Consider the following 11,157-nt stretch of genomic DNA (forward strand, 5'->3'; position numbering starts at 1 on the left):
GAATCTCTGTGAGCAAGAACTGTGGGAATTTGGGCACTCAGACTAGGATGAAAGCTCTTCTGGCTTTCCTTATATCAATAGGTTATATCAATAATCTAGTACAGTTTTATCACTAGTTTGGCTCTTTTGTTACACGACTGTGATCAACACTCATGATAAATGGATTTTGCTCAAATGTATGCCTGGTGACACTCTAATCTGGGACACTGAATGCAAGCTCTGCTTTATCATGTACAGGCTTTGTTACTAGTTCTGACCATGGCCTACAAGTAGTACCAACAGGCTTGCATTTCTTGGGAAGGGGGCTTTGTGGTAATGCACTGATCACATGTTGGATGAGGTCTAAGGCATGGTGATAGAGCATTGGTGTGGATGATGAGATGGAGAAGGGCTCTCTGTTGCACAGCCTTCATTGTTTTCCCTATGGCTGCTGCTGTTTTTTTTTTTTTTAAGTGCTTCAATATCTTGGTAAAGAAGGACAGCATATGCATTTTATTATAGTTGTTCCTGAAACAAACGTTGAAATGGTTTTAAAGAAATTGCCATAAGCATTCACTTGCTGTTAACTAGATAAATGTGACGGTGTTCACAGGGGTTTTCAGGTGAGGGAAGAGACAAGAATGTTGACTCCATGTTCAGAAGGCTTGATTTATTATTTTATTATATATATATATATTACATTAAAACTATACTGAAAAGAATAGAAGAAAAAACTTTAATCTCAGAAGGCTAGCTAAGCTAAGAATAGAAAATAGGGCTGTGATTGGCCGTTAATTGTAAACATCCAAGCTGGGCCAATCACAGATGCACCTGTTGCATTCCACAGCAGCAGATAACCATTGCTTACATGTTGTTCCTGAAGCCTCTCAGCTTCTCAGGAAGAAAAATCCTAAGAAAGGATTTTTAATAAAAAGATGTCTGCGACAGATAGAAGACGTTTTTGTCACAGCTCAGTGAGTAACATCTCTTTTCAGAAGGCTGTCTTGGGAGGGATTTAGATTTGATGGAGAACGTTACTGTAGAATGTGTTCCTCACTGCTTCCCAGTCAGGCTGGACTGGCTCTAGTGCCTTTGGCTGCAGTGCTGCACTGCAGCAGTGAGGAGAAGGAACTGCTGTGAATGCTGCTCTGTGCTCCATGCTCCCATTAGTGGCAGTTTTGTTCTGTCTGCAAAGCTTAACTGCTCACAGTGGGGGTACTATGCATGCCCTGCTTTCCAAATTACTCCTCCTTGGTGTGTAAAAAAGAACAGTTCAGGATTCTAAGGAGATGGAGTCGTTGAATGAATTCCTGCGCTATGTGTGATCACCTTGAAGCCACACTGCTCTGTTTTATTCCATCTGGGGTGGAAGGGAAGAAGGCAGGTGATGCTATCTACAGCTGGAGGTTAAATAGTGCTCTGTTTCTGAGAAGAGTATGAGTAAAGGATTCTTCCGAATTCACAAGACAGAATTTAAACCAGCTTATTAAGCAATGAACTAGCAGCTGTTGTGTGCAAATTTGCTTCAGGGACTTTGTTGGAGGGTCAGGTATATGGTGCTGAGGATGTTGATCTGTGCCCATCTTCTGTGGGCACAAAATTGCCTTTTCTGCTTGGATGTTTCCAGCTGACATCCTACTATGGCAAATCAAAGAAGTCAAATTTCCAAGGGTTTTTTTTTGCTCCCTGTTGTTCCACTGCTACACCTGAGTCTGTGTCATGGTACTTAATATTACTTTTTTGGGGGTAGTGGGGTTAAGGCAAATTTTTCTTAAGGGTCCATAGATTGTACATCTTTGCTCAAGCAGTTGTGTTTATCTTTGTGCTTTTTCAGACCTTTTTCTGTTTCACCTCCAAGAAGCAGCTGGAGTGAATATACTGTGAATTTCTGCAACATGAGCATACAGAAAAGCCGAACTACCAAGAAATAAATTGTCCCAACACACGAGGAAAAAGGACCAGTCTCTGCATTTCTTGCTGACCTCTAAAGGTCTAGTAAAGCTATGGGAGAGACAAGAACAGGAGGTAGAAGGGAAGATTTTCTCTAGTTCTTATAACAGGACCTAGTTTTATATTTGTTTTAGCTTAAAACATCTTCATGCAGAATAAAATGAAAAAAAATCCAAAATCTAATCCAAAATCTCAGGTAGGAGAAAATATATTAGCCAAATACTAATTTTAGTGTTCTGAGTAGAATAAGGTGCCAGAAACTTTCTGGGAGAACACACCCTCCAATTTCATTTGGCCCTAGATATTCTCCAGCAGCCAGGAAAGACGCAAGAGGTAGTTTGGTTGCCATTAGCTGGGTCTCTACATGTTCTACTTTCCCCAGCTCCCCTGCTTTTCTTGTTTGCCTAATTTTTGTTTTCAATAAAAACATTAAAGACCATAACATTGCCTGAAACTAACACAAAATAATTGAGGATGTGTGGTTGACCTTTAATCATGGATGTTTATAAACGTTTGACACTGATCAAGAAGACATGCGATGAGAAACAGAGAGTTGCTCATGACATTTGGCATCGTTCTGGAGCAGATGGGGGTTTAAAGCCAGCGGTGTTCTCCATGCAGGGACTCCTCTCTAAATTAAACTGTCCTGCTACATTCTTGAAACACTTTCTCCTTCCCTGCCTTGCAGTGCCCAGGTAGTGCTGGCAATTATGTGTACAATTTAGTTTTCTAGGTCTGGGGATATTGGGAACTGATTCAGGGTAAAACCCACCAAAAGAAACACAGGTTTTGGGTTTTTTTTTTCCCCAGCTGGATCAATTTCTACATCCTGTGCACTGGGCAGCCACACAGAAACTTGTGCCAGCATAACACAAGAAGCACCAGGCAGGAGAATAGAGAAGGGAAGGAGTAAGGATTTCTTTTTCATATGGCTGTGCCAACTTTGCATGTGTGTTAAATCAGTTTAAGAAAACTACTCACAACGTTGCAGTTTGAATTTAGGAGTCCCAGCCCTGGCTAAAACTGTGTACTGGCCTGTTCATCATCAACTTGCACACCACTTATTAATATTCTGTTTTTCCAAGGCAGACGTTGGAAGTTCTCCCTGAAATCAGGTATTTCTATGACAGAGCCCAAGCCCAGCCTCTGCCAGCAGATGTGTCTGCACTAATTTTCTGTTCATTTTGTGCAAGTTAATATATCCAGTCCTCAGGTTACTGGAGAGGAAGCCAGAATCGCAGTCCATTCACCGGCAGCATGTACCACACATCGCACTGGACTGCGAGCTCTGAAATGAAGGGATCACATTACTATAAAACGTTCCACTGCTGAGCATTTTTGCAGAAAAGTTCAGCTAAATTTGTCTTTGTACAAATTAAGCTGCTTCTCATATTTCTTGACTATGGGACTAATCTCCAAAACAAAAGAAATGCTGATGTTTAAGGAATAAGAAACCACAGTCAATGTTATAAGAAAAAATAGAAGGAGAATCAGCTTAGCATTTGGATTTCAAAGCCAAATTTGATGCTTAGGAATGTTTCTCTGGTCAAGTAACTAATGAGAGACCCTGAAAATAAACTAATGGTACCATTTTGCATTTTGTAATTACCTGAATGTAAACTTGTACCTAGTCCTGCTGATGCTGAGGGGGGCAGCAATGAGCTGGAAAAGGCGCACAAAGATTTGTTATGGTGGCAGCTACTTAGCAACATAAGCTGCAGGCTTGATCATATCTCGAGACTGAATAAGTGCAGGAGACACAAGTACTTCCAGTGCTTAGTTTCATCTCCACATCTGCGAGAAGCAGTTCCAGTTCATTAACTATGGCAGGCTGCTCCCTGGGGTGTGAGTTGGGGCTGGGACCCTGGGATCTCTTGCCTTCACCACTGAGCCTATGGAATCATATGGAGGCTCTCTGAAAAAAAAAGAAGTTTAAAAACTAAGCCCAAAAAGAGCAGACCCACCACATGCAAGAGGAATCTATCAGGAATATTTAATATTTAAATCATCTTCATGTCAGCAGCAAAGCCACCACCATTCCCATGTCTCTTGTGCTATTCCCTTGGCAGGGCGATGTGACCATCGGAGTGTTGCAGGTGTTGGGCAGGTTCTGCTGATCACCCACGAGCTGCTTTGGTGAGGCACAGCTGAGCAAGCAGCTCAGCCCCAGTGCACACAGCTGTGCAGGAAGACTTTACTTGTACTCCTGACCCCATTGCTCAGAGCTGTTCCCTGGAGGCTGATGCATGTTACTCTCAACAGACAGAGCTGGGGAGGAGGAGGAGGAGGAGGAGGATGAGCCTTCCGCAGAGAACAATGTTAAGCCCAGCAAGAGGGGTGCACATGCAGCCTTACATGAAATTATTCTGCATTTATGGCACTTTATTCTTATGTCTTAGTACTGCCATTTCTGTTAGGAAAGGACCCTTCTGTCTCAGTGTGATGTGCAGATCATTCATGCTCTGAGGGAAATACAGCAGGTACCAAACCCAGCCAGATGTGCTGGGCATGTGTATAATGGAGCAATAGGACTCTGAATCCCTAAGGCTGGACTGAAAGTGAGAGAAATGTTCAGTTTTTATTGCAAACAAGGTGGAGACATAAGGTCTGCCAGATGTGGAGGTGGATTCAGTGGGATGAGAGACAGGGCCTGCAGTTTGACTGCTGGGACAAGGATGTGAGAAAGTTTCTCACCTGCTCAATAGACCACGAGTTCAAATATGAACACACTGTCTCTGTGGTCTTTCCTCAAAATCCCTCTCTGCTTCTATCATCCCTGAGGCCCAGTTTTTCAGCATAACAAAGTTTTTTGCCTAATTTGAGGGCCAAGACATTTTCAATTGAAGGACAGAAAGGGCAATTAAACATTGGGATGGGTTGCCCAGGGAAGTGATGGAGTCACAGTCCCTGGAGGTATTTAAGAAAAGACTGGATGTGGCACTTATTGCCATGGTCTAGTTCACGTGGTGATGGTTAATCATAGGTTGGACTCAATGATCTCAGAGGTCTTTTCCAACCTAATTGATCCTGTGACAACATTTCTGGAACCAAGGTGAACTGCAAAGCAAAGCACACCCTTACCTCACCTGCAAAATAAGGTATCATCACTAGAAAACCACAACCAAAACAAGCTTACCATACTGGAAGGAAAGGTGAGACTACACTTTCTAGATTTTCATGGTTACATGCTCTTATCTCCTCAGTGTGGTACTTCTATTTTTGTGTTGTGTGTGGTTTTAGTTAAAAACCAAACAGTAATTTTTTGAACTTGACACTTTCTTCCTTATGGTAAGGGAAGCTAAGCAGCAAAATGCCTGAGTAACTGGCAAAGCAGTACTTGTGATCTGTGAAGAAAATGGGATGTGGTGTGGGTGGTTGTACCTGGTTGAGGCAGCATTCTATGAGAAGGGCACCACAGCTGCTGGATTGTGGTAGTGTAGTGATGGACAAAACACACCATTCCTGGCTACACAGGTCAGAACCCTGGCCTGTTCTTTTGCCCAAAGGGAAAATGGATGCTGTTCTGCAGTGGCCCCAAGTCTGGTAGTCAGCTGTGAGCTGCCAAGAGCTCCCTGGCAGCCTTGGACTCAGGGTTTGCCAGCTCCACAGGAGCAGACTGTGCAGGGACACAGGAGGAAATGCTCCTCCATGAACAGCACTTGGCAAGCCACCTGGACTACCAAGTTCCACTCTCCTCCTTCCCCTCCAGCAGAGGAATTTCCCAGCCTGTCCTGGGAAATTTTCTAGTAAGAAAGCCCAGTTGTGCCTACCAAGGGTGAAGCCCACATGAGAGAACCCTGTGAAGATGACTGAGCTGTGTGCCTGGCATTGGTCTCCTACATCCTGTCACCTCAAGCACACCACAGCTGCAGAGGAAAGCCACTACTCTGTTCCTCATCACAGCACAACCTGCCAGTGGCAGAGGTGAGGAGCAGGGTGGAGAGATCATCCCTCAGTTAGGACAGAGGCCTTGCACCAAAGTCATCGATGGACAATCAGGTCTTTGTCACTTGGGAAAGGCTTAGACTAGAGTACCAGGACAAGGTACTTCCAAGCAAAAATCACCTGAATGTTACACAGATATGAGTAATGAATGCTCATCCATGATTCTTTTCCACCTACTCCAATGGAGAAGTATCAAGTCGACATCAAGTTTTAAATCCACCAACATAACTTAAAATGTTACAGTAAACTTGGGTCTGACATTTAAAGAAAAAAATAGTGTTTGAAGGTCATTGAACAAACCTACTATAAAAACTATGCATCATTTGAAAGCTTTAGCTTCTAATTGATGTTTTTCAAAAGAATTCTGTTCCAAACACAGATAGAGAAATCCAGTTTAATCAAAAGGTACAAATAGCAAACAAGCACGACATATTTGATTACAGAATGTATAATTTGATAAATCATCACCATAATGTAGTCTGTGCATGTTTAAAACGTACCCTCCTATAACCAGGTCACAGATTCCATTAGATGTAGTAGAAGCAGCTAACATTTAAAAGTCCTCTACAAACTGTATTTTTTTCCTTCAATCAGCTAAATTAGAGCTTTTTCATGTTGAGGGTTTAGAAGCTCAGTTGTCTGGTAGGTATGAGATTTGATGAAAGCCATGTAACAGTGGGCAAAAAGTCAAGAAAACATCGCAAGCTGTTCATTTCCTGGTGCCTGAAGGGTGTGTGTAAGGTCAAATCTTTTGTTGTGACTCCATATTCCCTTCTGGAAGGGAAAGGATAGTTGTCTTCATGACATTTCTGCAAGGATATTTTAATTTTAGAAGATCTCACTGTAAAAAGAAGGACCAAGAAGCTGACCAACCCAGGGAAGGCTCTTAAATTCTTGAAATATTTAAAGCACTATGAGATGGAAACAGTCCACAGAAAAATATCATCAGCTCCTTGCTAACAACCTAAATATCTCCCTGCTTCACCACTGAGGACTGAGTTAACCTATTCCCTCCATGTCTGGATTGGTCTCAAAAAGCCAGAAACTTTTCTCAGAAAAAGTCTTTCCCAGAAATCACATTCCTGAATATCCTTTCCGTGAGTTTGCAACTGCAGTCATTTGGCTTTCAGTCATTTTTCTCCAGCACTGGCAATTTGTTGTTTCTCTCAAATGTTCATCTGGCTCTGTTTTGCTTAATCATAGTGTCTCCCAAAGGTCTGCTCTAATGAGTTTCTGCATTCGTACCATATGCTTTCCTTGCCATGGAGAGGTTTTGTTGTATACAAAACAGATTTTGAGCCTCTTTCTATTCCCTTTCTCTTCTATCCTCATATCTGAAAGGTCTTCTAAGCAAAAGAGTTTTCTCAGGTCTCTTTACCCAGCTAGTAAGACCACATCTAAAAAATGCTCCCATTTAATTTAGGTGCGTGACAAAAGTGTGAAAGTAATTGTCCAGTTGCTTGATTTGAATTTATGTTAAGTAGCTTTTTGGAGTCCTCATTTGGAATCCCAGAGGTCAAGGTCATCCACACGCTAAGAATGTGGTGGCAACTCCCAGTGACAGGAGACAGTGTCACAGACATCTTTTCTTAGGATTTTTCCTTGTGAGAAGCTGGAGTTTCAGCAACCAAAAGTAAACAATCATTAGGTTAATCAAAGGTTATCTGCTGCTGTGGAATGCAACAGGTAGACCCGTGATTGGTCTCCTGTAGATGTTTGGATTTCCTGACCACTCATGGCAGAGCTGGCTCTTGCTCTCTGTCTGAGACACAGATCTTTGTTATTCATTCTTGTCTATTCTTAGCTTAGCTAGCTTCTGAAGAAACCTTTTCCTTTCTATTTCTTTTTAGTATAGTCTTAATGTAACATATATCATAAAATAATAAATCAAGCCTTCTGATCATGGAGTCAACATTCTCGTCTCTTCTTCATCCTGAAAACCCTTGTGACCACAGTCACAAGACACCAAATTCCTAATGAAGGAGCTGAGCTTCTAAGGGTGGTAGAATTATATAAAAGGAATAAATTCTTTACTGTGAGGGTGCTGAGACAAGTTGCCCAAAGAAGTTGTGGAGACCCCCATCCTTGGAAGCATTCAAGGCCAAATGGGACAAGGCATTGAGTTGGAAAGTGTTCCTGCCCATGGCAGGGGAGTTGGAATGAGATGATCTTTAAAGTCCCTTCCAATATATACCATTCTATAACTCTGATTCTCTGATTACCATCATTTCTGGAAATTTTTCCTCTCTCTATGCCCACAAAATTCCATTCCAAGTCACTTCTGCCACAGATCTATTATTGACAGCACTGCTTAGCTTAGATAAGAATCTCAATTCCAGTTCCAGTAGCACAAAAGAATGCTTTCCTGCATTTTCCTATATAAAACACTGTCTCTAGTTTTCTCTTTTAGATTCAATGGAAGTAGTGTTCAAATGACATTCCAGTTTTTCTGATTGTCCATCAAGCTGAAAGCCTCTATGAATGTTCTTTCCACAGCCTGTTCTCTGGTACAAAATGCAATTTGTTGTCTGGGAACATGGGGATGCATGGAAGAACCTGGTGCTTTTAGCCTTAGGAGCAGCAGGGAGGAAAACATCTAGTTCCAACACAGCTGTGTCAGGAAGCCTTCTGGGAGGGAGCCAATCATGTGCTGGCCAAGTGTGAAATATGGGAAGACATTGACTGACCTGCAGGATGGAGGCAAGGACAGTGGCACTGATGTGCACTGGAGCTGGGACAATTGTGTAGAGGAGTTCATATTGGTGAGCATTGGGAACATCAGAACAGATTTGTTTAGAATAACATTGGGGAGAAGTAACAGTTTTCCTATAGTGAAGGACTTTATGGTACTGGATTAAAAACAGCAACACTCCCTAATATTCCTCACAAAGACACTGTTTACCTTTTGGAAGCTGTCATTTCTCAGCCTGTTTGTTACTGGAGGCTCATGCAGGTCTGATGCACTTTGTCACCATCCCAGAGCAGCATCCAGGAGAGTCAATCCCCTCAGCAGTGGTGCCAACTACAGCCCAACTCAGAGCTGTGCTGGACCTACCTTTGCATCCGTTCATGGCACTGAGAAGGATATCTCAGACCCTCCTGGTGATGAGAATCCTGCCTAAGGAGGAGACTCACCACAAGTGAAGTTCACTGGTGATGTCCTGCCCTCTCTGCTTCGCAAGTCCCTTGGCAAGTAGCAGAGCATTGACACCAGAGAATGGTGTTTTTCTCTGAGACATAACCTAACTATCAGCCAATGGTACCAAATCTTACCTGCTTATCTAGGCACTGCCAGAAGAGCAGAAGACAAAACTGTGCTTATGTCTCCAAGATCAGTTCCAGTTTGTCTGCTGAATTACTGTGGCTACAACATTTTACGGTATTTGAGATTTTTTGCCAGGCTGTTTATCGTACTTTTTTTTTTTTTTTTTTTTTCAGTCAGAATGGATTTTCAAATTATCCAGTTTCATCTTCTTTTGCCTGGTTTTACAGACATTTCCCAGTGTTTGGGCTACTTTAATGCAAACACTAGGCTTACCTGTAGGATGTCCCCTGGTAAACTTGACAATTAGTTATACAAGATCAGATTTTTCATAAGCTGGCAAGATCTCTTGGAACACTCCAAAATATGTTGCATTAATGTATGGGAAGAGGATTAATCTACTTTTATATCCATTTTCAATAAACCACAATTTTCTCCAAAAGATCTGCCTAAAACCCTTGTCTCCCAACTTGAAATATGTTTCTGAAAGCAATAACATTTTCCATTACACCAGCAAAGTAGATATTAACTTTTATTTCTCTGAGTATCAGAACTTTCCATCCCTAAAGGGATGGCTTCTTTGTATCACTGCAAACTTGATAAATGACGTGCAATGAATCTAATTCATGTCACACCTTCAATGCAGGGTTATTATAAAACAGAGGGAGCTACAGTAAGTGGAGTCAGAAAAACATCTCCTTCTGTTCTGAGCCTACTTGGAGATTTCTGGCAAAAATGAGGACAAGGTGTTACTTCTGTATGTGCCCTTAACTGTAAGGGCAGCTTGCCACACGCTTCACTCATTTAGAGAAAACATCCCTGTGATGGATGACCCAACTATATAAAAATAACAGCCTGGTGATAAATTTAATGTGCAGCTTTGACCTCCTGCCTTTCTAATATTCATGTGCTGCCGTTTTGCTTTAGCTGTCAGAGGAGGAGGGAGTCAAAGCAGGGACCTCCTCATCTGACCCACCACCCACACCATGACCACTACTGGAGAAAGGAGCACAGAAGGGGATCTCTTTCCCCAGGAAAACAAACCTACCAAGAACTACAATCAGAAGCCACTTGCTCTCTGAAGAGACAGGCACAAGATCAGCTGCTGGGTGAATATCATGGTTCAGCACTGATCACTGGTTTGTTATTTTATTTTCCTGTTTTGTTGTCCTATTGTAGCTGCTGTCTGCCTATTGTCTCCATGTCCAGTTGAAATCTCCATGGTCACCCTCCTCTCAAGGTGATTGGTGTGGTGAAGGCAGGTGAGTTGGGCAAGTGCTGTAAGAGAAGCCTGTCCTCCAACCCTGAACCTCAGATGTCTTCTAGTCAGGCTCCTAGAATGTACCTGCTCAGCAGGTACATTGAAAAACTCCAGTGAGAAACTGATCTGGCTGCTGTCAAAGAGCAGGAGATTGGATGAGATGTTTGTTCATTCTTTAAAATAACCTTAGACAAACTGGAGCTTCCTTGGACTATACTTCCATCCAGATATGCAGGTAAGCTAGGTATGGTGAAGGCCTCTGGTGCCTCTCTGATGATTCTCCTCACACTTTATCAGAAGAAAAACAAAAATGCTCTTGATGCTAAAATAAATTACCCTGATGTACAGATGCCTGTGTAGTGGTCAGTCTGCTGTCCAGACACATTCCTGGAAGACCCTCAGATTCCTGACATATTTTGTTCAACCCAAACCTGCACTCATCCAGTTCTGGTGCTTGTTGAAAGGTGGGTACCAAACCAAATAGACACTGGGTTTGGTCTCCTGTTCTTAAAACACCCCAGCTTTCTTGAAACCCTCTTCCAGTCAAGCTCCAACCTGCACAGTGGACTCTGCTTTCCAGCAGCAAGCCAGGGCTAGTGCAGCATTCATGTCTGATGGAAATGGCAGTTTCATTACTTCTAACATTATTTGCTCAATGTGAAATGGGAGTGCTTGGCACAGAAAGATGCATTGCAGATACTAAAGATACAGATACAAAACCAAGGGTTTGGGGATATCTCAGGCCTGCTAAAAGGCATGA

Source organism: Agelaius tricolor, unplaced genomic scaffold (genome assembly GCF_023055355.1).
Source record: "Agelaius tricolor isolate 1412-34295 unplaced genomic scaffold, bAgeTri1.0.p SCAF_2, whole genome shotgun sequence".
Taxonomy (NCBI): Eukaryota; Metazoa; Chordata; class Aves; order Passeriformes; family Icteridae; genus Agelaius; species Agelaius tricolor.